Raw genomic sequence first — 21,753 nt, 5'->3', positions numbered from 1 at the left:
TTTCTGTGTTTGCATGTTTGTAACTCTAGGTATGTTTTAAAATATTATAACAAAGAGTATGAACTAGAGTGGTTTCCTAGAAAATTATTATATCATAGTTTTTCAGTTATGAAAACTGAGATGAGACACATCTTCCTTTTTTTCTCTCACTTTTAAAAATCTAAGTAGAGTTTAGGGGATAGGAAGGTGGAAATATATTTATCTAAGTGGCATAAATCTGCTAACAGAAGTCATTAGAGTGGACAAATGCCTTTCTCCCTGAGTTTTTTAGATAAGAACTGTCTGGTAGTTTAAAATTCCCAGGCGTCATTCTGGGTAGTATTACAGGCCCCCCTGGGTGGTAGGACAGAGTTCATGCCCTGTTTCGTCAAATATCCAATGACATTCTCCAAGGGTCATGCTAATTATAGGGATTTTACAGCCAATGTTTGAGAATATCACGTCTCAAAACTTTAGCTTTTGTCTTCAAATATTGGCTTTCTGGAATTCATTTTGTGAAAATGATAGTTTAAAGAATTCAGGAATACTTTCATATGACTAGCCTTTTATTAGTATTAGTTAATGGATGAATATCAACTCTTTCATGTGATGAATAAATCAGCAACAAACTCAGTACACAACTCTTTTAAGAAGAGGATATTTGACTGAATTTGGAAATAAAGTTCACTATCCTGAATGTCAGCCTTACAGTTAGTATGAAGTTCAGATGAGCCATGCTGAAGAAACATGCCAAAGAATTCTCTATTCTTCTAATATATAACAATATAATATAATAAGAATATAATTTATCTTCTCGTGATAATAATAAAAATGTATATCCAACTTGATAAAAATCAGCCAAGTGCACAATCAACATAAACTGAAGACAAATACTTTTTAGAAAAGAATACTATTTTTAAAATCCCAAATGAAACAACAAATTATTTAAGATTCAAGTTTCAATTTTTATTTTTTCTACTCTGTTCTCAAATTCTAAAAATTTTACATGTCCACCATGTCGATTCAAACAATAAGAGGTATAAAGAAAAGCTAAACCTCTTCTTCCTTCTATCCAATCTCATTCATCACAAGCAGTCAATATTAAAAACTTAGTGTATAGCCTTCCCACTTCTTTTCCACGTTAATTTAAATATAATTTTATAAGTGCATGTATGCTAAGTCACTCTAGTTGTGTCCAGCTCTTTGAGAAACTATGGACTGTAGCCCACCAGGCTCCTCTGTCCATGGGATTCTCCAGCAAGAATACTGGAGTGGATTGCCATTTCCTCCTCCTGGGGATCTTCCTCACTCAGGGATCGAACCCATGTCTCTTACATCTCCTATATTGGCTGGTGGGTTCTTTACCATTAGCACTATCTGGGAAGCCCAGTATATACATGTTAATTTATAGACCTTCTTTAAGTCCTAATTTAAAATGTACATATAGAAAAAGACTGTCTTAAAGTTTTAAAAATATATACATATACCATTGTTTTTTATCATATTCTATATTTTTAAATTAATAACATCTTATTATCAAATTTCCTCATCAAGAGATATAGATCTAATAAATTATTTTTAACAACCCAATAAAAAAATGCCCATCCCTGATAAAATGCTGCCTAATCTCTATTAACCACTCATTTTCTTACTGAGAACTTCTATTATGTGTACCTATCACATAACAGGTTTGTGTGGTGGTCAACAAAAAGTACTAGCTAGAATTTCTGACAATATAATTTCATTTACAAGAAGAAAAAAAGACAAAACAAATAATATATCAATGGTATGGTCTTGTGATTAAGAGTATGGTTTCTGGAGTTGGCAGATGTGGTTAGGAACTAGGACTCCAGTATCCACCAGCAGGATGAAGCTCTGGACAGTGTCTCATCCTCTCTAGGCCTCAATTTCTTTATCTGTAAAGCAGGAACAATAACAGTACCTTGAGAATAAATAAATGAGAGAAGGAAAACAAGCACAATGTAGTGCCTAACACCTGATAAGTGTTTGATAAATTTTAGCTAATCTTACTGTCACCACTGCTTAGATGATCCATAAGAAGGGGCTAAGTTATGAGATAAAGGTGTGAGTCCCAAAGGTGTAAATTGTAGTGTAAAAGCTGAATCTCTGGGAAAGCTTCTCGAAGGTGAGCCGATCCAAATGGACACATGTAGTATTTCTGAGGACTAACTCTCACTGCCATTGTGAGGAGGAAGGGGGTGTGGGTCACTCAGCTGGGGAAGAAACTGCAGGGAAAGGAGGCAGCGATACGCAGATCAGATTTTGTATCACGGGGGTATGAGATTTCAGAGTTAGAGGCGGCTTTCTGGCTCCGCTAGGGTCATCCTGCCCAGTAGAAGGGTAGAAGGACACGTCCAGCTGGCAGTGGCTGAGCCAGGGTCAGAGTCTAGGACTCCTGCCGCCCAGTTTATCTCCCTCTGCTCTTGCTGCCTGCCGTATCAAGGGTCTAATGTGATGACAGTCACATTGTAGGAGGATTAATTTAGCAACCGTGTGTAGGCTGGACTGAAGGAGAAAAGTCTGCGAAGAGAGGAGTGAAAAAAGAGGCTATGGCAGTACTCCGGCCGTTAGGTGATGAGGCTTCAACGAGGACAGTGGATGTAGGATGGAAAAGACAAGAACAAATCCAAACTGATGCCCAAATCGTGAGATGGAAATGTCAGTTACTTTCCAACATGGTTCAGTCATAAGTAATTAAACATTATCTTCTACAACTTCATGTCATAACACAAAGTAAGCAGTAGCATCAGGAAATTAAACCAAGCTTTCTATGACCCTTACTTTGCCATTCCTTCTCCACATCCCCACAGCTCACCACTACCCTTCACACCAGACATGTAGACTGGTTCACCTCCACTCTGCCCAGCATCTCCATCTTTACCTGATATCTGAATGACTGTGACATTGGAAAATATGTGATAATCAAACTTTAATACCTACCGAATTTTATTTCAATTTTCCCCCGTTGACCGGGAATGTCAATTCTATGTGTATTGGTAACTAGAAGGATGTCTTGAAGCAAATTATTTTTTCCCACACAAAGAAAAGTAACTTTTTAACAGCTGACTCAAAGTCATGGACTGAAGTGACCAAAGGAACAGAAACTGATTCCAGATTTTAAAAATGTATTAAAAAGAATTTACTGGAAATTGGCATGGTTCATAATCAAGACAGTTTAAGAATCAAGCTCTGTGGTAGGCAAAATTCTAAGAAAAACCCTGTCCCTAGAACCTGCCCCTCCAAGTGTACACATGCCTTCTCCCGACTATTGAAACACTAACCTAGACACTGCTGTGAAAGAATTTTGCAGATATAATTAAAGCCCCAGATCAACTGATCTTAAAACAAGATTATTTGGGTGGTCCTATCCTAATCAGTTCAGTTCAGTCACTCAGTCATGTCCGATTCTTTGCAACCCCATAGACTCCAGCACACCAGGCTTCCCTGTCCATCACCAACTCCCAGAGCTTGCTCAAACTCATGTCCATCGAGTAAGTGATGCCATCCAACTATCTCATTGTCTGTTGTCTCCTTCTCCTGCCTAAAATCTTTCCCAGCATTGGGGTATTTTCCAATGAGTCAGCTCTTCCCATCAGGTGGCCAAATATTGGAGTTTCAACTTCAGCATCAGTCCTTCCAATGAATATTCAGGACTGATTTCCTTGAGGATTGACTGGTTTGATCTCCTTGCAGTCCAAGGGACTCTCAAGAGTCTTCTCCAACACCACAGTTCAAAAGCATCAATTCTTCAGCACTCAGCTTTCTTTATAGTCCAACTCTCACATCCACACACGACTACTGGAAAAACCATAGCTTTGACTAGACAGACCTCTGTCAGCAAGGTAATGTGTCTGCTTTTTAATATGCTGTCTAGGTTGGTCCTAATCACATGAGCCTATCCTAATCACATGAGCCTTTTAAAAGGACCACAGTCCTACAAACACAAGTAACCAAATTTTTTGATAGCTCCTTATCTGGGCCTTAGAAAGCATCACTACGAACAAAGCTAATGGAGGTGATGGAATTCCAGTTGAGCTATTCCAAATCCTGAAAGATGATGCTGTGAAAGTGCTGCACTCAATATGCCAGCAAATTGGGAAAACTCAGCAGTGGCCACAGGACTGGAAAAGGTCAGTTTTCATTCCAATCCCAAAGAAAGGCAATGCCAAAGAATGCTCAAACTACCGCACAATTGCACTCATCTCACACGCTAGTAATGCTCAAAATTCTCCAAGCCAGGCTTCAGCAATACGTGAACCGTGAACTTCCTGATGTTCAAGCTGGTTTTAGAAAAGGCAGAGGAACCAGAGATCAAATTGCCAACATCTGCTGGATCATGGAAAAAGCAAGAGAGTTCCAGAAAAACATCTATTTCTGCTTTATTGACTATGCCAAAGCCTTTGACTGTGTGGATCACAATAAACTGTGGAAAATTCTTCAAGAGATGGGAATACCAGACCACCTGATCTGCCTCTTGAGAATTTGTATGCAGGTCAAGAAGCAACAGTTAGAACTGGACATGGAACAACAGACTGGTTCCAAATAGGAAAAGGAGTTTCGTCAAGGCTGTATATTGTCACCCTGTTTATTTAACTTATATGCAGAGTACATCATGAGAAACGCTGGGCTGGAAGAAACACAAGCTGGGATCAAGATTGCCGGGAGAAATATCAATAACCTCAGATATGCAGTTGACACCACCTTTATGGCAGAAAGTGAAGAGGAACTCAAAAGCCTTTTGATGAAAGTGAAACTGGAGAGTGAAAAAGTTGGCTTAAAGCGCAACATTCAGAAAACGAAGATCATGGCATCCGGTCCCACCACTTCATGGCAAATAGATGTGGAAACAGTGTCAGACTTTATTTTTCTGGGCTCCAAAATCACTACAGATGGTGACTGCAGCCATGAAATTAAAAGATGCTTGCTCCTTGGAAGGAAAGTTATGACCAACCTAGATAGCATATTCAAAAGCAGAGACATTACTTTGCCAACAAAGTTTCGTCTAGTCAAGGCTATAGTTTTTCCTGTGGTCATGTATGGATGTGAGAGTTGTACTGTGAAGAAGGCTGAGTGCTGAAGAATTGATGCTTTTGAACTGTGGTGTTGGAGAAGACTCTTGAGAGCCCCTTGGACTGCAAGCAGATCCAACCAGTCCATTCTGAAGGAAATCAGCCCTGGGATTTCTTTGGAAGCAATGATGCTAAAGCTGAAACTCCAGTACTTTGGCCACCTCATGCAAAGAGTTGACTCATTGGAAAAGACTCTGATCCTGGGAGGGATTGGGGGCAGGAGGAGAAGGGGATGACAGAGGATGAGATGGCTGGATCGCATCACTGACTCGAGGGACATGAGTCTGAGTGAACTCCAGGAGTTGGTGAGGGACAGGGAGGCCTGGCGTGCTGCGATTCATGGGGTCGCAAAGAGTCGGACACAACTGAGCAACTGATCTGATCTGATCTATCTTGAAAGAATACTTTGAGGCCCAAATGAGAAGCATAGCCCCAGTCATCATTTGATTTCGGATAATGAGACCCTGAGCAAAGAATCCAACCACTCCTGCCCAGATATCCAACCTATGTAATTGTGAGCTAATAAATGAATGTGATCTCCAGTTTACTGGTAATGTGTTACACAGCAACAGAATTCTAATATGGGTTCCAATCATTTATCTTTGAGCTTTTCAAGCACCCTGTAATCATAATAAATCAATAACTAGCTCCAAGAATACCCACTTCCTATTTTGAAGAACATATAACTTGAAAGACTGTACATAATATATTTCTTTCAGAAGTATATATCACTATTCTCAGTGTTACACAGAAATAAGTTCATTAAGAAACCAGGAAAGTTGGCAGATTCAAATTACAGAATTTCAGTGATATAGGAAGTCAAGATCTTTGTTAAAGAGAATCTATTGTTTAAAAGAATATTAGATAGAAGGCACAAAGTAATAAGATGAAGAATATACTAAGTACATTTGTAGTTTTTATGTCTGAGAAATATCCTTTGTTCAGGAATATATAAATACAGGGTCATAAAGGTTTGTAACTCAGTTATTTGGCCTTGCTTAAAGAGAACCCCAAATATGGCTAGCTTGGTTTCGATCCCTGGGTTGGGAAGATTCCCTGGAGAGGGGAAAGGCTACCCACTCCAGTACTGTGGCCTGGAGAATTCCATGGACTGCATAGTCCATGGGGTCACAAAGAGTCGGACAGAACTGAGCAAGTTTCACTTTCACTTAGTGTTAAGAGGCTAGTACTCTACCAGATACCTGGAGATACTTGCTACTTTGTTTGAAAATTGGCATGTACCATTCACACATAGCCAATGATTTGCTCCTAAAATAAGCTCTGGCAATTCCCCATTTGATAGTATTCAAATTTGCATGGGCTGTCTGAGGAAATGTGAGCACCTAATGATGACCAGTGCTCAGGTGGGAAAGCTCCCCTTGAATAGCAACATTGTTGAGAGGAGCCAAACCTGCTGGTGCTCCCCCTCTCCTAAGTCGCCTCAGTCGCGTCCGACTCTGTGCGGCCCCGCAGACGGCAGCCCACCAGGCTCCCCCGTCCCTGGGGCTCTCCAGGCTCCCCCGTCCCTGGGGCTCTCCAGGCTCCCCCGTCCCTGGGGCTCTCCAGGCAGGACCCTGGGGTGGCTGCCATCATGGTGAGCTATCACAACATGTTCAGCTGTAAAGTTAGAAGCATAAGGAAAAGTTCTCTCAGAAAGATAAATCAGTTAAAGTACAAGACATATTCTAGGTGTTAATCGTATGATAGGAGAACACAGTATGTCTAAGAAATCTAAAATAGAACATTTTTGCCCTTCCCTAAGGTCACTCAATAAGATCATCAGAAAAAAGAAAAAAGATTTTAACCTTGAATTCTCTCCTGGAGACTTCAGCAGCCATTTTTATTATTCCTTGACTAACATTAAAATTGAAATATTTGATCTCGATTGTATTGTATGTTTCATTTTCACCTGTAGTTTTTTTTACAAAAGTAAAATTGTCTCACCTGTACTGGCCCCCCAAATTCAGTTGAACTCTATTTGCTTTCATAGGAAATGGAAAAACCATTTTCCATTTGATCTCCACCATCACTGATAGTGAGATAGCCAAGAACATAAACCATATCCACATATCAGTTTTATAAAAGATCAGATACAGAAAGAAACGGACCATAGTTTAAATCTCTCAACATAGTAAAGGTAGAAATAAGCTGAGTTAAATTAGAATTGACCTCCTTTTTATAAATTCCATAACATTTTAGAGACTATATATATCTACAAGTAGCCTGGTTTGTTTGTATGTTTGTTTTTTTGGCTAAAAGATTAACAATTTGCTGTAGATACCTATCAGGCTTGGCTATTGCCAAAACTATCTTGGGAATTAAATCTATTCTCATGACTAATATAGTCTGTAAAAATCTGACATAATTTTTTTCGTGGTACTGTTAGAGAAATAAAAACATTTCAAGACTGTCCTTACTACAACTTTTGGTTTATCATAGCAAATAAAGGATGTTCCTTTAACTTACTTTATGATAAAAGTTTGCATTTTTGTGACCTAAAATAATATTTTTTGTTTTGTTCCTTTACATTCTATTTATTCCATTTACTTTCTTTTATTTTTTCAATAATACCAAATAAGAAATATCCATTTTTTAAAAAAATGCTTCAACACTATATTTGATAGACAAAAACAAGAATAAATACAATTATGATAAAACTAGGGTAGCAGACCCACTCCAATATTCTTGCCCAGGGAATCCCATGGACAGAGGAGCCTGGCAGGCTGCAGTCCACATGGTCACAGTCAGACATGACTGAAGCAACATGGCACACAGGCAGTGGTTGCAGACCAATATCAATTTTTTTGCATCAAACTATTAAATCATTATTGTCCGTACTGATTGTTTAGTTGGCTATGTGTTTCTAAGACAATCAATGTATCTTGCCTAAAATTTTATCAATGAAAGAAAATTTTAGATCATCTTATTCCCAAATACCACAAAAGTAAAACACATTTGATTAGCTCACTGAACTAATGTCAGTAATTGGCCTCCCGGCTGTCCCTCTTGTCTCTCCCCATCTCAAGCCTTATTCTCCATTAGCATCCAAAAACTCTGCAAAACCATAATCAGATCTTGCTGAAATCCACTCAGAACCCACTGTGATCTTTCATCTTACTCAGAGTTAACCCATTGTTTTTAAACGGTCTGTAGGAAGCTGCACTGATTTCCCATGCCCCTTTGACTGTATCTCCTGATGTTCCTAAAGGCAAAGAAAAGCCCCAGCCTCAGGGCCTTAGACCACTATTGCCTCTGCCTGGAATACACTTCCCTATTCCTCATGGCTTGCTCCTTTTGTCCTTTTAGCTCTTAACTTAAATATTACTTTCTCATGGAGTCTCTTTAGAGCCAATCTTTTCAAATCTGTCAAAGATACACACACACATCCTACCTGTATACATGCACTCCCTGTATTTGCTGCTACGTTACCAGTCCTAAAACCCTGCCTGGCACAAAGAAGGTGCTCTCGAGGTATTCTGTTGTTGTTGTTAATGAATAACACAAGTACACGCGTGAGTGCTCAGTTGCTTCAGTCGTGTCCAACTCTTTGTGACCCTTATGGACTGTAGCCTGCCAGGCTCTTCAGTACAAATACATATGAAGCAAATAAAGTAAGATAATTTATTGGTCTTTTTTGCATATGTTACTTAGTTTCTTTAAGGCGGTTATTAATAATATCAATGCCTCAATTTTACATTTTGTGCCCATTCACTACCCTCCACATATTGACTATTTTAGTTAGTAGCTATTAATAATTAGTTATTACCTCATTGACTGTATTATTTATTGCTGCATAACAAATTACGTGAAAACTTAGTAGCTAAAAACAAGAAATGTTTATCACGTCAGTGTCTGTAATGAGCAATGTGGGTGCCTCTCAGCTTAGTGGGTTCAGCCTCTCTCCAGAAGTTACAATCGAGCTGTCAGCTCTGACTCTAATCTTCACAGATTTGTAAAGGGCTCAGCATCTACTTTCACGTTCATTCAAGCCGGCTGAGAGTCCTCGCACTCAGGCCTCTGAATAAACCGCCAACGTGCATCCCTGTGACAGGGCAACGTGTGCTCCGAGAAAGAGAGCTAGGAAGGGCTTCGGAGACAGAAGCCACCATCTTTCACGACCTCATCTCAGAAGCAGCACCTCAGTCCAGCCCACATTCAAGGGGAGGGGACTACCAAGGGTATGAATACCAGAGACAGGGCTCCTTGGTGCCATCTGAGAGGCTGACTAAATTTCAGACCATTTTATGGATAAAGAAGTTGAACCCTAGAGATGCAACTCTTCCCAAGGTATACAGTTAAAAGTAAGACAGAGTAATTCAAATTCTCTAATCAGTATCCTCTGAGGATCACTGATAATTTTAAATGTAATAAGTATTTTCAAAAAGTCAGAAGATATCTTTTTGTCTTGCTACATGCCAGATACTATTTAATTGCTTTATATATGTCAATCCATTTAATCTCTAAAACAACCCTATAAGGTATACTTTTTATACACATTTTACAGATGAGGAAAATGAGAAATAGAGAATTAAAGCAACTTTCTCAGAGTCATACAGCTAAAAAAGGGTCAAAAGTAACATTCAAACCCAGCCATCTGGCTTGGCTTTATAATCAGTACTCTATACTACACACCTCTTAGATCTATGAAAACTAAAGACTAAAATGCTTTTCTAAGTCACTTCAGTCGTGTCTGACTCTGTGCGACCCCATAGATGGCAACCCATGAGGCCCCCCACCCCGTCCCTGGGATTCTCCAGGCAAGACCAAAGGAGCGGGTTGCCATTTCCTTCTCCAATGCATGAAAGTGAAAAGTGAAAGTGAAGTCGCTCAGTCATATCCAACACTTAGCGACCCCATGGACTCCAGCCTACCAGGCTCCTCCATCAGTGGGATTTTCCAGGCCAAGAGTACTGGAGTGGGGTGCCATTGCCTTCTCCCTAAATGCTTTAGTCTTCATCAAAATCTATTTTGTAGCTCTTGTCTTTTTATACTCAAAACAAGAGAGGAGCAATGCTATTTTAAAAATTGTCTTGTGGGGAAACTTTCATCTAAGAGGCAAAAATACCTCAGATTAAAAATCTTATTCACGGTGTGAACTGACCTGCAGTGAGAAGACAGCTGGGCAAGCACGTGTTGGTTGGATCTATTCTAGATAGAATGTCTCACTGCTGACTATAATGTTCTCAGGTGAATAGCCCTTCTCCTTTCAAAGAAACAAGAAAGCCACACACAGAGAATGCATCCAGTACATGGGAAATACCTCTCCTCCTCTCTTCTTTCTAGTTTATAAAAGTTCCCCTTTCAAATGGTAATAAGTCACTTCAGAGAATGCGTTTTCTAAAGGATGACTGCCCTGGTTGAGTAGTGACACACTTAAGTCAGGCATGCAATAATCCCTAGAAATATACCGCCTGGAGTGTCTTATTGCTTAATTAGAGCTGGCACAGGGCCACTGCTTCTTAGCCTTGAATCAGTGCAAGAGCGCTGGAAGGAGGCAGGGGTATTTATTAAAAGTGCTATTTCAGGGGGATATAAAGTAATGGCACCGTGCCAGTCTGCAGAAAATAAAGCCAAACACTCTTGCTACCATAGTAAAATGTCAAACTGCCTGGCTTTGTTGTAGTCAGAGATTAAATCCATCATTGTGCCCATGATCAGGGTTTAAATGTGATCTCTGTTGTTCTAACAGACTTTACAATCATTACTCAAGGACCACTATCAATGTAAACATAGCTTTCCCCCAAAATAGTCATTGAACAGAAGGAGGAAGCCATCACTATAATTATGTAAACATATTCTCTTACTTTCTTGAATAGCCTACCATCTTTTTTTTTGTAAGTACATTTTAGAGAAGAGTAAATGGAGAGTTCATAGGAACTAGATGAGGAAAGTCTGTGACTCAAGCTGATGCCCCCCAGCTTCTGTGTGTACTCAAGTGGCTTCCACCTTACAGTGGACAGCAAATTTTACTTTTTCATAATCCCTACATTCAGTTCAGTTCAGTTCATTTCAGTCGCTCAGTCGTGTCCGACTCTTTGTGACCCCATGAATTGCAGCAGGCCAGGCCTCCCTGTCCATCACCAATTCCCAGAGTTCACTCAAACTCATGTCCATCGAGTCGGTGATGGATCCAGCCATCTCATCCTCTGTCGTCCCCTTCTCCTCCTGCCCCCAATCCCTCCCAGCATCAGAGTCTTTTCCAATGAGTCAACTCTTCGCATGAGGTGGCCAAAGTATTGGAGTTAGAAGTGCTCTATTTCTAGTTGTGAGACAGTCTATCTAGGGGATACAGTACTCTATTAACTAGGTCTTTTGTTCTCTCCTCAATAATTGGTTCCCATTTCTCCATTTTGTGTAATAGCAGAATTTACTCCTATCTCAACCCCTACTGGAACAGAATTTCTTGCTTCTAATCTAGCCCTTCCATGAGTTGGCCCTAAATGCTACTTTTGGTTCTCCTTGGTGCTGGCTACCTGTCCACTCAGAACTCTACTGACTACCTATTTTGAAAGTTCTTGAGTAGACATTCTGAGTCTCAGACTAAATTTGATTATTTTGCCAATGGTACTTGCACCTCACCTCCTTCTTTCTTACACTGATCATTTTTAATTTTTAGATGACTAATTAAAAGTTGCTAGGCCAATAGTGACAACCTGAAACAACTGACACTTTTCCACTCTCATATTCAAATCCCTGCAATTTCAACATATGTGTTAGGGTTCTTACCCTAGCCATCTCTTGGTCAGTCCTTGCTACCACCATTCAATGCAAAGTCATAACAGATGAAAAGTCAGTAACAAGATCCTCTGATATTCAGAAGAGGTAATGATTTTGGGTTGACACTGTAGGAAAACGTTTTCTAAATTTCACAAATACTACATAAAAATTCAATGTAAAAACATAGGTAAAAAGAATACCTCAACTGGAAATTGTATGCTTTATGCAATACCATGAGCTTAAGTTAAGTAAAATTTCAATGCTCGTGCTTAAAAAAAACGGCCCCATCTTAAACTGCCAGAAGTCATAGCAGTTAGGGCTAAACCTATGCTAAATGTTAATTTTTCATGGAGACAAAAGAAACTGCTTTATTTATTCAAACTGAAGTATATAAGAAAAAACTATAGGCAGATCCTAGAGCAGCAACAAAGAACACTGTTTAACCTCTTCATCACCAAAGAATTTCAACTTGTCTTATGGATAGAAACAGTCCATACGAATGATTCTTTGTTTCACAATGAAAAGCAATAGAAATATGTATATGGTTTTCTTTATAAACAATCTTTCACAGTCATTGGATATCTGCATTCTTTCAAGATCAGGCTCTGTCTACACAATTTATTGAGTGCCCAATATGTTCTCATGGACAATGAACCAACTCTCCCAGCCAGTAGCAATGTACCTACGTGCCTAGAATATGAAATAAACTTTTACTGGAAGTCAAAACCAGCTATATAATTTGTGGTATAATGAATGCAAATGAAAATCCTAGGCAGAATGAAAATCCTAGGTTCCTTTTCCAAAGTTTATTAAAAATTGTTATGAATTTCAAGACAGCAACAGCAAATGGGACGCCCTGCTAAGTGTGGAGTCTTATGGAACTGCCTAAGTGTCACGTTCATGGCTGTGCTGGAAGTCTAAAACACAGTAAGTACAATGCAATTAAATACATATGCTCAACAGCACTGTCACATAGGCAGCTTTTCACGTACACAGGTACTCTGTTAATTCAATCCTTTTTAGTCAGTTCAGCAACACAAACAAAAACATCTTCAATCCCACTGCACCAACCAAAAAGACAATTATCTTACTTAGAGCAAAAGAATTCATTCTCAGATAACTGGTGCTCATGACTTATTGGCAAAGCTGGTACATGTTCTAACACTAAAATAGAATTTTTAAAACATATTTATGTATTATTTTAGTTTGCTGAAGAGAGCTATTAATGTGTAAAATCTTTTGAAAAAGGAAGATACAGCAAGTAAAGAAAAACAGGGTGTGTGTGTAGGGGGAGGGGAGGGAGCGAGCGTCCATGCAGGTACTAATGGCAGAGACTTGGCTTCCAAGTTCCAGTTGAGTCTCTGCAGCATCATGTTTTGGAATTCCGAACTTGCAACGATTTGGAAATACTATAGGCCGCCACAGGCTTTTCTGTTTTTCTTTACGCAGTGTATATTTCTCCACCATGCCGATCTGGGAAAACAATTGACATCAGTCTTGACAGTACCAGAGTGGCAGGTTGCAAAGAGTCTCCTGGTGGAGAGAAGCAAAGGGCAGAAGAGAGCATAGGCTAAGTTACCTCATTACTAATATCTGCCCGACAAGGACTGGAGTGAGATTTATGTGCTGAGAAATCAAGTAATCATTGATGTTCCAGGCAAGCAAGTCCAAAGCTTAGATTTTACTGGATCATATCAAAAGAGGGAGAAGAAACAGATGCATCTTCCCAACTGGGAAAAAAGAGACAGGGTTATGGATCAGAAAGAAACTATGTGTGATGCATATGTGCCTGATTATACTACGATGCCTTTCCTTTTCACATATATCTAGAATATGCAATTTATTTCAATGTTTATTTAGTACTTGATATTCTATCAGCTTGGGAAAGATGACTGTTTCTATAAATGCCATCATGAAATGGAATTATGACTTGTTTGTTCAGATAACTTTTGTTTATCTCCCTGAGATATTCTAACACTGACAGAGACTCATACCACTCTTTGGCATGTGCGCAAGCTAAGTTGCTTCAGTCGTGTCTAACTCTGTGTGACCCTACAGACTGTGGCCTGACAGTCTCCTCTGTCCATGGGATTCTCCAGGCAAGCATACTGGAGTGGGTTGCCATGCCTTTCTCCAGGGGATCTTTCTGATCTAGGGATCGAATTTGCATCTCTTTGATCTTCTGCATTGGCCAGTGGGTTCTTTACAACTAGTGCCACCTGGGAAGTCCATACCACTCTCTCACCTTTTTCCAAACATGTAATCAGAACAGATTCTTAGGAAAGTATCCTTTTCTTGTTTACTTGGCATAAAATACTGCTTTTCCCCCTTTGGGATCTTTTTTGTACAATCTCTTAATTCTATAATCACTTCGTATGTCGAGAGTATTTAAAAGTCTTGAGACATAATCTTTTTTTTTTAACCAAGCAAGCCATGTATGTGCATCTTATTGTATGTGAGAAGCACCATTATTGCTAAGTAATTTTATGTATCAGTTCAAGGTTTATCACTGACTCACTGAACGAAAATTTTTACCTTTAAAAATAGAGCCAAAGACACTCAACAATATAAAATGGGAATAATATACCCTTGTCCCTGAAACAGAGAACTGTGGTTGTTTTTAGTATTAAAACCAGAGGAGGACTACATAAATCTTATATTCCCCTCTATACTCATTTTTAACTAATCTGTGTATAAGCTTTGAAGAGACCATAGTCAGCTCTAGGAATTAACCATAAAATTTTAAAATTCCTTTCTACACTATAATACTGTAAATCTAACCTACTTATTCCCACTAATTCCATAGTCGATGTGTGTATAGAAAATTTCCTTTTATTTTCTTAAGTTCTTGTGCAATCAAATTTCTCTAGACATCTCGTGACTTTCTAGGCCCATTCGGACCTATGCCCTGGTATCTAGGAACGTACTGATGGGGATAAACAGGAGGCTGGACATTATTTGCATCCTTCTTTGTTTGATGGAGGTTATTGAGTTGCTTTGCATGCTCTTTACTTATTCAACATCCAAAAGTAACCACAATTAAAAGACATATTAAATTAGAAGTCAATGATGTAACTGAATTCACACCACCGTAAGTTTAAATTGGCACCTCTAACAGTGGTCCCCTCTGCCTTTGATTTCTTAAATGGTCTTAGAAAACTATTTTGTTCAGGTAGTAATAAGCCAGTACATATTCTGGGTCATAGACTACTACTTCAAGATGACAATGAGTATGTGATTTTTTCCCCAGGGTAGCCATATATTAACATGTTTTTCTTTTCTTAATAAGATTATAGGGGAAAAAAATCTCAACTTTCTGATTTTTTTTTTCACTGTCTCTCACAGTTAAAACCTCTGTTGTCTGTTTTTGAAGGAACACCAAATCCTCACTGCATTTCTTCAGCTTTATCAACAGTTTATGAGATGCTTTATCAAAAGAACATAAATGAAGTAAATTTAGTTACTTCTGTCTTCCTTATTTTATACGTGCTACTGGATTTCTGGATTCCATGGGAACCACAGAAAAGAGATATGTTGGAATATTTTTAGTTTTGTTTTTTTTTAAAAGGAAAAAAACACTATTCCCATTCATCATTATTTTTCTTCTGTCAATGTGAATTTAGAAAATCTTGCTACTAATTTTGCAAAATTGTGATTTTAAAGATTCTAAAAACCTGAGTGCTTTCTATTTTACCTAGAATTTTTAGTTACCATGTTACATTTGGTGTGCTTCAAACTTCATTGACTAAATAGGAATTATCTGTTATCATTCATTATGTAGGTTAGTAACAATATGAGACATATGCCTTTAGTAAAAATGCAGCAGGAAGGGCTACATAATTTATGAGACCCAGTGCAAAATAAAAATGTGAGGCCTCTTCTTTAAAAAGGATGAAAACTTTCTGGACAGTTACAATGGAGCCTTAAACCAAGTTTAAGACCCTTCTAAGTGTGACTCAATGTATTACTTGTCCGGACATTTAAATAATTCACTTTGTAAGAATGAAGAGTGCATACTGAGACAGCAATGCCCAAATCAATTCACTTAGATATTCCCCCAAACATGTCTAGTACAGGTTTCCCCTGATATCCAAAAAAAGGCATTCCCATGCAAACTTTCATGAGCCAAACGGAGCAAAGCAAAGAAGCAGTACCTTAGAATACATCTCACTAACAGATGCACACAATAAATTGAGAAAAATTATGGATGCTCACAGACACATGTCCATGACTTGATGTAGAAATGTTGAGTATAAATCCTGGGGAAGGCGCTCAGTGGTGCCCTCTCACTGCAAGGGGAACCCAGTGCGTCTCCAACACTATTTTTACTTTTTTTCATAAAAGTAAAAATTCTCTTCCATTCTGGAAAAGAGGCACTGATGAACATCTTCGATAAACAAAGTGGCAGAAAACAAACTTTCAAAAAGCGGGGGATGCCTGTAAATATTATCGGCATACATTGCCTAGATCACTGGGAAACAAAATGTTATTTAACGAATGTCTTACATCATTTTAAATTTAAGCAGTATAAACTGAAGTAGGTTCCACAGTTCTTTTTTTTATTATTATTCAGTTGTTAGTACTTGGTTCTATGAAAAGTTTTGAAATTTAATGTAGCACTGTAAATTTGAAACTTTTCTGAGCTATATATTTATATGAGATATATTTTGATAATATGTTTATAGTATGCATATATAAGAATGTTATATATATATATATATACTTGGTATACTTAAAATCATAAAAATAAACAAATTGAAATTGCTATTTAAATTTCTTTAAATAGAAGGTCTCATGCTTCTTGCCTAATAAGAGATAATTGACTGAGTAAGGTTAAAGCATCATTCATTCATTTAGCAACACTTATTAAGCACCTACAATATCCCAGGCAATATTACAAGTGCTGATGATGCTGCAGAGAACAAACATGGTGCACAGTTGCATGAAAGCCAAGTATCTATAAACAAATGAATGGATGAATAATATGTGGTATCCACAGACAACAGAACATTATTCACCTAGTATATATATAAAAAGAAATGGAAAAGGAAAAAACTATTGTTTAATTCCACTATGTGAGACGCTGAGAATAAGCAAATTTATAGATACAGAAAATAGAGTAGAACTTATTAGGATCTAAGAATAAAGGAGTGAATTTATTGTTTAAACAGACTTTCTGTTTGGGATGAGGAAAAATTATAGAAATAGTGGTAAAAGTACTTCATGTGTTAATACACTTAAAAATGGCTATAATAGGACATTTTATGTTACGTACATTTACCATGATTTAAAAAAAAAAAAACTTCACAAGTAATAATAGAGTTGTATGCATCTCAAGAACACTGGAAACCAGAAAGGGCAGGCAAGTGATCAGAAAAGGAAGATGGAAATATAAGACTATTTTAAATAAAGAAGCAAACAAATACATGTTTGCCTATTTCCAAATTTAAATACGGTGTTCTCCTAAATACACAGTTTAAAATAAATTTCTTTTCCTCACCATAATTTATGATCCATAAATGTCAGAAAAATATATCCCCCTTAGCAGCAGAAGTCAGACAAGATCAAACAGAATGCATTTGGGGTGATGGTTTATATTAGGATATTAGTCTTTGAGTTATTTGTTTAAAAAATGTAACACTAGTTAACCTTCTTAAAAGATCACCATGTGGGAAAGTTCAGTTCAGTTCAGTTCAGTCGCTCAGTCCTGTCCAACTCTGCGACCCCATGAATCGCAGCACGCCAGGCCTCCCTGTCCATCACCATCTCCCGGAGTTCACTCAAACTCACGTGCATCAAGTTGGTGATGCCATCCAGCCATCTAATCCTCCGTCGTCCCCTTTTCCTCCTGCCCCCAATTCCTCCCAGCATCAGAGTCTTTTCCAATGAGTCAACTCTTCACATTAGGTGGCCAAAGTACTGGCGTTTCATTTGTAGCATCATTCCTTACAAAGAACACCCAGGGCTGATCTCCTTCAGAATGGACTGGTTGGATCTCCTTGCAGTCCAAGGGACTCTCAAGAGTCTTCTCCAACACCACAGTTCAAAAGCATCAATTCTTCAGCACTCAGCTTTCTTCACAATCCAACTCACATCCATACATGACCACTGGACAAACCATAGCCTTGACTAGATGGACCTTTGTTGGCAAAGTAATGTCTCTGCTTTTGAATATGCTATCTAGGTTGGTCATAACTTTCCTTCCAAGGAGTAAGCGTCTTTTAATTTCATGGCTGCAGTCACCATCTGCAGTGATTTTGGAGCCCCAGAAAATAAAGTCTGACACTGTTTCCCCATCTATTTCCCATGAAGTGATGGGACCAGATTCCATGATCTTCATTTTCTGAATGTTGAGTTTTAAGCCAACTTTTTCACTCTCCTCTTTCACTTTCATCAAGAGGCTTTTGAGTTCCTTTTCACTTTCTGCCATAAGGGTGGTGTCATCTCCACACGTGAGGTTATTGATATTTCTCCCGACAATCTTGATTCCAGCTTGTGCTTCTTCCAGCCCAGCGTTTCTCATGATGTACTCTGCATATAAGTTAAATAAACAGGGTGATAATATACAGCCTTGACATACTCCTTTTCTTATTAGGAACCAGTCTGATGTTCCATGTCCATTTCCAACTGTTGCTTCCTGACCAGGTTTTCACAAAAAAGGAAGTATTAAAGGATTTTCTATTTTTTTAATCTCACATAGAAATAAATATTTTCTCTTACATGTGTCATTTTAGAAAATGACAGAACACACTAATAAGAAGTGTTGTATTCATTAATCTCATCTATGTGTACCAAGCAATTTCTTCCCAATATAATTCTGTACTAGAAGAAGTTTAATAATTTAAGGTGGAATGCAGTGTTATTTCCTACAAAAATGCAATATATTATGAAGTATCCATGTCTGATATTTCAAAAATTATATATCCATATGGTGTTAAATAAACAGTTATTAAATCAATATCTTAATATCTGGCACTTAATTAACCACCAGGCATGCCTACTGTTGACATCTACCTGGCTTTCTGTAAACCCAGCTAAGACTAGAATCAGTTAAATGTTAATATCCTTATATGCAATTCACCGCTAAGTTCATAAATTCATATTTTCTTTTTTCCTACATCCTTTTTTTTCTGTTGACTATTTCTACACATATTAATATATATCTGAATCTGAAAGCTTAAAATACGCCAAATGAAAATAAACTTGCAATGCAGCTTAACTGGGAAGAATCTCGATTGTTACACATCTTTAAAATTCACCAGGATTAATACTATATGTCATAATTTTTAATCTAAGTCTAAAAAGCTGAAGGAAATTATGGAAGCAGATTTTTTCTGAACCTATATATAAATATCATGCATCTATTCCTTACAGGAGGACCTAGCCTAATCTTCATTACATGTTCAGAACAACTCTAATAGAAGGGAGTTAAATATTTAAAAGTACATGTACTATAGTAGGTATTTCCTGGGTTCAAATCCTGGCTCTGTCATTTATTAATAGTGTGAGAAACTACTTCCTTTTTCTTGACTCAGTTTCCTCATTTATAAAAATGAAAATAATAACATACTGACTTCATAGTACTGTTATGAAAAGACAATAAATGACTTAAAATACTAAGTATGTGTAGTGTGTGTTAGTCCCAAAGTCATGTCCGACTCTTTGCAACCCCATGGATTGTAGCCACCAGGCTCCTCTGTCCATGGGGATTCTCCAGGCAAGAAGACTGGAATATTCAGTAATACCCAGGGATCAAATCGGGGTCTCCTGCACTGCAGGTAGATTCTTTGCCATCTGAGCCAGCAGGGAATTTAAGATGTGTTATCAGATCCTTGCTCGCTCAGTTGCTCAGCAACTCAGTTGCTTCTGTACTGACTCTTTGTGACCCTAAGGACTGTAGTGCACCAGGCTCCTCTGTCCATGAGAATTCTCCAAACAAGAATACTGGAATGGGTTGTCATGCCCTCCTCCAGGAGATCATCCTGACCCAAGGATCAAACCTACTTCTCTTTACGTCTCCTGCATTGGCAGGCAGGTTCTTTACCACTGGCCCCACCTGGGAAGCCCAATCAGATCCTAATTCTCTACTAATTCTTGTTATTTTAGAGAAAAAAGAAAGAATCTACCTATAAGACATTTGATCATTGGAAAGTTATGATTATTAAACTGTATCAATGGCATTTAGATAGAAAACTTTAAAATTAAAACACCTGTTGCTCCTACTTAGTATTATAATAACACAATTTTATTGAGGAAATGATGAATGAAATTTCAAGGTATCTTTCCTCACACCAGTAGCCAAAGCACACAAGAATATTTTTTGGCAATCATTCACATATTTTAAAGTTTTTCCTTTGTAATATTTTTTGTAATAACTCAGATGTTTCCAACAAAGCCAATTTTATGGTAAATAACAAGTGGATGAAATTCTAGTTTGGTCTGTAAAATAGTTTTCAGGGAGTTTATTAGAATAGAATCTTAAGAACAATCTCTTCATAAGGCATTCAGGTTCTGATGTCATTAAAGATCCAGTCCCCCCCATATGTTTTATGGAGTTTAGTCCAAACATATTTTAAACCTTTACTAATTATTCTATCCAAAAAAGTGTTTCATTTAAATATTACTAAGTAAAATTTAAAATACTGGGAAAACACTCAAGTAAAAGTTTCAAGAACTTTAACAAGGACATACTACCATAAACAAGGGGGTCCAACCTTTCCCAAGGCAAAGCAAAGTTTTCCTGCTCAGGACTATTCCGTGAGGCTATTTTCTTCTGTGATTGACTGATGTTTGCTTTTGCTGGTTTTTGTGCCATGGGAGTTGAGTATTTGTTTTCTATCTACTGTGATTTTGCCTTCCTCTCCAAAACAATAAACTCTACATTCTAACAGTATCAGCCACAAAAAATTAACCAAGCTAACTTTTATTACCTTGTTTTCTTGGACTATAAACATGATGAGGTGAGATGCACTCCTGACCCCCTGGACCAAGTCAAGTCAGAACACTGAAGTGATCGGTATTTATGGCAAGATCTATTGTCAAAGCATTGTTTAAAAACGAAATGAGGAAATGTCTCTCACCTACTATGATAGGATAGTACTGAGAAGCTATTCTATTGTATAGAATCTGGGCTAACATGCAGTGTTTAATTCTTTTTTAAGCTTTACAGTGATTTCTATACTTATCTAATATTTAAAACTTTCTGATAAATTTGAATAAAATTTTATTTTCTTTTTTCCCCTGTACATTACATTTTTATCAAAGCTCTTTTTAAAGAAAGAGTAAATGAGCTTTTCTATATTCAAACAAAATGATTTTTCGACATCTGGGTTGGGGGTTTTGAGAGGAGGGAAGGAAGAAGGCAGAAACAATATCCCAAGTCCAAAAATCATCTAAACAGAGACAGAAAGTAGCAGCAGGAAATTAATACCAGGTTTAAAAGAAAAAAAATGTTACTATAATGAAGCAAATGTTGAGCCAGATGCTACATATGAATGAACCCCTCTCCTAAGAAGCGCTGGCCACTTTTATAAAATTCAAGTGGCCCGATGAGAGTTGATGACCTTCCAAAAGTTTCAGACTAAAACATTAACTGAATTATTCATAGGGTTTGGCTTAAGAAAATTTCAAACCTGTAAAAACCAACATATTTCTGTTTTGTATTTGTCAAAAGTGATGAGATTTCTTCTAATCAATACATTTCACTTGAAAAGCCATTTGTATTTTTTCTGCTGTTACCTTTTGTGTATACATAAAAACTTGTATTACTCTATTTGCATTATTCTAAAGCTCACAAGCAGACTTTAATTAATATACTTTCAATAAAAATTTAGTTATCATTGTTGGAAATGTGAATAATATTAGTATTAATCTGCCTGGCCAGGCAGACACAGACTAAATCAGTTCTGAGACATAGTTGTCCAAACTATTAAGGAAAATGTCAAAATTCACCTCAGATACATATTAA

The 21,753-nt window shown here is 37.7% G+C and overlaps 1 long non-coding RNA gene across 2 annotated transcripts in view; it reads right to left on the bottom strand.

Annotated features, from left to right (window-relative positions):
* Window positions 1-12,573: 12,573 nt before the first annotated feature.
* The window catches only part of LOC123334482, a 384,998-nt gene continuing 375,818 nt past the window's right edge, over window positions 12,574-21,753 (bottom strand). Inside the window, exon 7 of one of the 2 annotated variants that reach the window (XR_006552423.1) lies at window positions 12,574-13,319. This is a non-coding gene — a long non-coding RNA (uncharacterized LOC123334482). The remainder of the gene's footprint in view (window positions 13,320-21,753) is intronic. The other variant, XR_006552424.1, reaches the window with a different exon arrangement.

The sequence above is a fragment of the Bubalus bubalis genome, chromosome 7 (assembly GCF_019923935.1).
Source record: "Bubalus bubalis isolate 160015118507 breed Murrah chromosome 7, NDDB_SH_1, whole genome shotgun sequence".
Taxonomy (NCBI): Eukaryota; Metazoa; Chordata; class Mammalia; order Artiodactyla; family Bovidae; genus Bubalus; species Bubalus bubalis.
The sequence above is the reverse complement of the archived record's forward strand: the minus strand, read 5'-3'. Positions and strand labels throughout refer to the sequence as shown.